Here is a 7,128-nt window from a genome sequence, read left to right on the forward strand (position 1 = left end):
CTTCTTGCTTGCATATATAAACCTGCCCCTGGAAATTTCCACTACTTGCATCTGATGAAGTGGGTATTCACACACGAAAGCTCATGCTGCAAAACGTCTGTTAGTCTATAAGGTGCCACAGGACTCTTTGCTGCTTCTAAACAACCCATCGACAGCCATTGTCCAGCAAGAGAGCTACAATGCAATGACTCACCTGCATGAGGACACCCCAGGGGAATTGCTCAGACTTGCTTGGAGAGACGCAGTGATGCTCACCTGACTCTGAAGGGGGGAGGGGGGACAAAGCCATGAGGGAAGAAAGGACATGATAAAAGGAGAGACATTTGCCAGGCTTTATCTCTCTCTGCCACCTGCGTCTACAGACACCCCCACACCAAGCAACTGAAGCGCTGATGAAAGGGGAGAGCCTGGCTGAAAAGCCACCAGCCAGCCTGTGGTGAGAAGCATCTGAGTTTGTAAGGGTACTGAAAGGGTTAAGATCAGCTTAGAATTAAAAGCAATGAGGAGTCCGGTGGCACCTTAAGGACTAACAGATTTATTTGGGCATAAGCGTTCGTGGGTAAAAAGCCCACTTCTTCAGATGCATGGAGTGAAAATTGCAGATAGAGGCATAAATATAGATTGGAACATGAAGTGACGGGAGTTACCATACAAGGGAAGAACCAGTGTAGAAGGCTAATTCAGTCAGGGTGAATGTGGTCTGTGGGATTGAATGTGAGATGCTGAAGGCTTCTGGATTGAGAATTGTGAGTGAAGGGCTGGCTTTGGGCTTGTTCTCATTGGCCAGCTAATTGTGAATAGGTAGACAGGTGTGTAGAATGATAATTACCCTATGAGTTACAGCTGCGGCTGTGTGGGTTTAATTAACTAATTAGCAATTGTGATTGCTTATCATGTTGTATATAAGAGCATGCTGGGAATGAATAAAGATGGCTGCATACACACACACTCTCTCTCTGCTTGGACTTCGTTCCTGCTCTTGCGATGCAACAAATGGTGACCCCGATGTGATACAGACTTACAGTGCAGTGAACTAGTCAGAACAAGCTGGATCATCATTGAAACAAAACACAGTGAGAGAAGTACAGCTGTGGATGTTTCTCTTTTGAAGGTAATCATCAAAAATGAATTTAAGGAGCGTTACTCGCTGAATCCAGAGTATATAACTGATGTTGTGTATGAAAAACCTTATATCACTATTGAACTGAAACAAAATGTTTCCCAGAAGTCTGCCAAGAGTGTGGATATATCTGACGTGGCTTACTACTTTGAAAAAGATGTCAAAGGTGACTCACACTACAGATAAACATCAGTGAAGAACCTCTAAAATTTGATCAAGCTCTAATCTACTATGTTGATGAAAAGCCCCCAGAGTTTTCCATGAAACGTCTGACTGCTGGTATTATTGCAGTCATTGTAGTGGTGGTACTAGCAATTGTTGCTGGAATTATTGTACTGGTTATCACTAGGAGAAGGAGAGGAAAGTATGAGAAGGCTGAGGCAAAGGAAATGAATGAAATGCAAAAAGAACTAAACCCATAACTGAAGTCACTAGAAGACAAATCGTGAACTATCAAGAAGGCAAACAGAACTAAAACAAGATAAGTACTAGTACCACTGTTGCCAATCTTGAATGAAGATAGTGTTGATGGCCTGAATTGATAAAAAGAAAAAGAAGGACGCGCCTGAAGTCCCAGCGTCGAGCGGCCGGAGGAGAGAGAGAGAAAAAAAAAAAAAAAAACGCACGGCGTCCGAGCGAGCAGCTGAGAGCTGCAGGGCGTCCGAGAGAGGAGGCGTGCCTGACAAGCAGCTGGGAGCCGCAGGGAATCCGAACGAGCGGCTGGGAAGCCGCGGGACGTTCGAATCAGGGAGACGTACCTGACAAACGGCTGGGAGCCGCAGGGTGTCGAAGTGAGCGGCTGGGAAGCCGCGGGGCGTCCGAAGAAAGGAGGCGTACCTGACAAGTGGCTGGGAGCCGCAGGGTGTTCGAGTAAGCGGCTGGGAGCCGCAGGGCATCTGACAAGGGAGGCACACTCGAACCAAGAAGTGAGCAGCTAATATGGGAACTGCTGCGTCAGCAGATTTGATACGCATCACGGAGCGGTGGGGAGAAAAGTTCCCCTCTGATGCGTTATCCCGCCTGTTGCGGTGGGGACGAAGAGGGGGACTTTCCGTTCAATCGAGTAGTAATACTGTTTGGGAGCGGTTGGGCTGTGAGCTCTGGAAATCAGTGGCTCAGGGCGATAAGAAGGTTTTCTCCCTGAGTCCAGTATGGCTCACCGCGCAGAGACGATTGAAGGAGCAGTTCTTACAGCAAAAGGTAATGGTGGAAGCTTATCAAAGAGATGCAAGTTCACAGGACCAGCTGATTAGTGAATTAAAATCTACAAAGAAACGGCTGGATTTGGAAGTGAAAGAATTAAAACGGGAGTTACTGAAACTTCGAAGTGAAAAGCAGTCCATTGATGTTGAATGCTCAAGACTTCAGAAGGAAGTATCCCAGGTTCACCAGCAGATAGTGGAGTTAGAAAGCCACCTCCAGTCAGTGCAAAAAGAACGGGATGCACAAATCGCTGATGGAGGAAATAACCAGGTTTCCCATGAACGGATTCAAGCTTTGGAGATAGAGCTGCAGGCTGTTAGCCACAGTAAGATGATGTCAGAGAAAGAGCTGCAAGAAGTAATTTCACTTACCAGCCAGGAGCTTCGAGAATCTAGGAGAAAGATAAAACTTTTGGAAGAAATAAACAAGAAGTTGGCCCTCGAACTGGAACATGAACGGGGGAAGCTCACTGGTTTTGGTCAGTCTAACATTGCTTTGCGAGAGCACAGCACCATCCTCGAAACAGTACTAGCAGAGAGAGAGGCAGACCTGGTGCAGCTGAATCTCCGGGTTCAAGCAGTCCTAAATATTCAAGCTTTACAGACTGCCTTCGAAAGAGAAAAGTCAAACGTTAATAACCTTCAAAAGCAGGTTGCGGCAGCCAAAGTAGATGCAGCACATAACCGTCGTCATTATAGAGCTGCGGTTCTTGAGCTGAGTGAAATTAAGAAGGAGCTACAAGCCAAAGAACTGCTTGTCCAAACCCTTCAGGCTGAAGCAGACAAACTACACGCTATTATTGAATGTGCTCATGCCTCTTTTAAGGCGCTCCTTTTAAGACAAAAAGGGGGGATTTGCAGTGAGCGGGCAGACGCCTTGGATAAGACGCCTGCCGCTCGGTTGCTGCAAGCTCTTAATTGGTTACATCTTGGTAAAAACAGCCAGGTGCCCCCCGCGATTAAACATGTCAACGGGATGACTGGGGAAGAGCAGGGTGCGGCCCCCCGACCCTCGGTCAAATGGTTTGATTATCAGCAGCAAATATGGAAAGGACCAGTTGACTTGCTAACGTGGGGCAGGGGTTATGTGTGTGTTGCCACTGATGCGGGTCCCAGGTGGATGCCAGCGAGGTGGGTCCGGCCTTGGTTGCGTCCTCCGGAGTGACGGCAGGCAGATGCGGAGGAGCCTCACGAGACGCGCTCAGATGTCGCGGAACCAGAGCCCCCGGAGGAGAGCTGTTTGTTAGCTCTGCCAGGACTTTTTCTGTCTGATCCTCCATGAATGAATTACTCACTTGAGATGATTTTTTGTGTTTGACAGAAAATCTGTGTGGTACCATGCAATTATTATTTAGAACTAAGATTTATGTTTTATGTTCCTTGTTATGTTTTGTGTTGTCTGTTTTCTGGCCAGAATTGTTGTTGTATTGTCATGTGGTTTGATGTTTTTTTTTTTCTTAAGACCCCCCCAGCACCCTCAGTGTCAGTTTGATCACCTGACAGCTGAGGGATGTTTTCAAAAAAAAAAAAAAAAAAAAAAAAAAAAAAGGGGGGGGGGGTCCTGCAGAGGTTACATTATTTGTTTATTGTGTTTTGTTTTGTTCGTTTGATGTTTTTGAAATTATATGTTAAGGATTGAATGGTCATATAGGTTGATCTTATAAAGTTTTGTTTATGATAGGTTATAATGTTATGCTGTTATGAGTTGCAAATGTTTTATGAATAACATAATATTTGATTAAGATAGATTGTGGTGTTATGCTGTTATAAGTTAAAAATGTTTGGTGAATGTTTTTATCTTGTTTTCCTTTTTTCCTTTTCTTTTGATTGTAAATAAAGAGGGGAGATGTGGGATTGAATGTGAGATGCTGAAGGCTTCTGGATTGAGAATTGTGAGTGAAGGGCTGGCTTTGGGCTTGTTCTCATTGGCCAGCTAATTGTGAATAGGTAGACAGGTGTGTAGAATGATAATTACCCTATGAGTTACAGCTGCGGCTGTGTGGGTTTAATTAACTAATTAGCAATTGTGATTGCTTATCATGTTGTATATAAGAGCATGCTGGGAATGAATAAAGATGGCTGCATACACACACACTCTCTCTCTGCTTGGACTTCGTTCCTGCTCTTGCGATGCAACAGTGGTCATCTCCCCATAATTGATGGGGAGGTGTCAATACCAAGAGAGGGAAAATTGCTTTTATTGTGAGCCAGCTACTCCCAGTCCTTATTCAAGCTCAAATTAATGGTGTTAAGTTTGCAAATCAATTGTAACTCTGCAATTTCTCTTTGAAGTCTGTTTTTGAAGGTTTTTTGAATGGCTACTTTGAATTATTGGGTGTGAATGTGTAAACGTGCTATTGACTATACAAGTCCCATATGATCTCATGATTTGGATTCCTGGTTTTTCACCCAGGCGGCCTGGGTTCAATTCCCAGTGTGGGAACAATGCAGAGCTTTTGCTCAGAGGGGAGGCAGGAAATGAAAGGAATGGGAAGGGATCCTGCCAGCAGGGGAGTTGGACAGTGTTGGAAGGGGACCCCAGAAGTGGGGGTGGGGCAGTGGTCCTTGGGGGAGATGAGGGAAGGATCCCAGCTCTGTGGGAAGTTGACATTCTGGAGAGCACAGGCCTGGCATGGCGGGTGGGAAGAGTGAGTGTGTCCCTCTAAACTCACCACCAGCAGACTTGGAAGAATTACATTTTTGTTGGTAAATGTCAATTTCTGTGTAAACACACGACCCAATGGCAAAATCTTTCCATCGATAATCATCAAAACTAACAGATGGGCAAAGTAAGAAACATGTTGCTTGGGAACTTATCCTATTCTAATCCTCTAGGGTTCCCTTTTGCCTTAGGCACCACCACGTGGGCATTTCATATCCCTCCTCATTTTCACACAGACACACAATTTCCTTTGCACAGATCCATGAACAGCAAAACCTCCCTGTGTCTATTGTCTGAGCCAGGGCATTCGATTCCACTGAAACCTTCTCTCCTGCAATAGCAATGGTCAGACAGAGGGGATGCGTCCACCTTCCCCCTGGCAGTGAGATATTCACTCTCCTCTTCATGCTGCTGTTGTTATTCCATGAGTCATCAAGGGTGGAATAAAAAGCTGAGTTTCTCCAGGGTGAGGAAAGAAAGGAGCCACCAACGCCCTCAAAAATCTCAATGCCCAGAGAAAACCCGCCTCTGTTATTGGACTCCCAGAGGTGCTGGCAATACAATGGGAAAAGGGACTGTCTGAATTGCCAGGGCAGGGAATGAACAATCTACAGCAACATCATTAACCACAAACACACCCTCATCATGCTCCAGCCAGTAGGGAAATGGGCAGGAATTCTTGCGGTTCAGCCATGGCCACACGTACAGAGCTGCACAGCAGTGAGTGTGCTGGGGAAGCTGGTCTGAGCAAACAATTTGTAATGACCCTTCAGTGAGAACAGAACCAGAGTGTAGAAAGGCCCCTGTGTTAAGTGGTTGTGGCTGAGGCCTTAGGTAGCTGGGTTAGAAAACCATGGGTGTCTTTCTGTGAAGGTCTGATTCTTGCCAGCTAGGCAAGGCTGGTGTGTGGTGTCTCCATGGCTGTACTGTCAGTGTCTGATCACAACAGTGCCAGAGGGAGCCAAGCCTAGACATATTCAGAGGCTAAGGCCAGGTCAATGTTTCAAACAGTGAGTCTATGCTGCTGCAGCTCAGTAATGGAGATGCTCTGTGCCAGGGTTTCTCAAACGTCCTTTCACTGCAACCTCCTTCTGCCAAAATAACTTAATACGTAGCCCTGGAAAGACGGACCAAGCCCTTCCACAGGCGGGGAGGGCCAAAGACTGAGCCCCAGTGCGGGGAGGGCAAAACCAAAGCCTGAGGGATTCAGCCCTGGGTGGGGGGGGCTCAGACTTTTGGCTTCAGCCCCAGGACCCAACAAGTCTAATGCCAGCCCTGGTGACCCCATTAAAACAGAGTCACGACCCACTTTGCGGTCCTGACCCACAGCTTGAGAACCACTGCTCCATGCTGCGGGGGGAGAGATTTCCTGTTGGTGTACTCAATCCACTTCCCCAGGAGGTGGCAGCTCTGTCATGGGGAGAAGCTATATCAGTGGGTGTGCAAGCTGTGGTGTTTACCACATTTAAGAAGTTTAATCAAACCCCATTTTTAAAACCACCTGTGGTCTGTGAATGGCAAAGGAGCTCGATGATGCAGGGTCTGTCCTTCAAAGTCCTGGAGATCACGATTCCATATTCCTGTTGTAATGGGGGTATAGCTCAGTGGTAGAGTGTTTGATTGCAGATCAAGTGGTCCTTTGTTCAAACCCAGGTGCCCTCTTAAAGAAAAGAAAAACATTTCCATTCTCCATTATGTTCAGGAACTCCACCATATGAGGATGCTTGAAATGAATGTGAACACTCAACATTTTGCTGTCCAAATGCATAAAAACCTAGCAAACCTGTCCATCAGCTGAAATCAGTTCCAATCCTCTAAGTGTCTAGTTTATGTTTTCATCAATTAAACAAAGGTATCATTCCCTGAAGCAGAGCACAAGTTTGAAATACAGGCAGCATAGAGCCAATATTCATAATGTCAACTACAAAAAAATGATACACATCTAGAGATAGCATCATTATAATCAGCCAATCAGAACCTCTCCATAGACCCCTTACACGACCACTTCTCTGTAATATTGGCTGCAAATATAGAACAGTGGTCACAACGGTGATCTATACAGTTACAGATTATGTCAATAACGTCACAGGAGGTGACACGGCATCAGTGAGACTGATACTGGAATACTGCCTCCAGTTTTGGGG

The 7,128-nt window shown here is 46.0% G+C and overlaps 1 non-coding gene and 1 pseudogene across 1 annotated transcript; both read left to right on the top strand.

Moving 5' to 3' along the window:
- Window positions 1-1,006: 1,006 nt before the first annotated feature.
- LOC123358664 lies at window positions 1,007-1,631 on the top strand (annotated as a pseudogene).
- A 4,943-nt stretch (window positions 1,632-6,574) lies between these two features.
- Window positions 6,575-6,646, top strand: TRNAC-GCA. Its single transcript has one exon. It is a non-coding gene; the product is annotated as a tRNA-Cys (tRNA).
- The last annotated feature ends 482 nt before the right edge of the window (window positions 6,647-7,128 follow it).

Source organism: Mauremys mutica, unplaced genomic scaffold (genome assembly GCF_020497125.1).
Source record: "Mauremys mutica isolate MM-2020 ecotype Southern unplaced genomic scaffold, ASM2049712v1 Super-Scaffold_100093, whole genome shotgun sequence".
Lineage (NCBI taxonomy): Eukaryota > Metazoa > Chordata > Testudines > Geoemydidae > Mauremys > Mauremys mutica.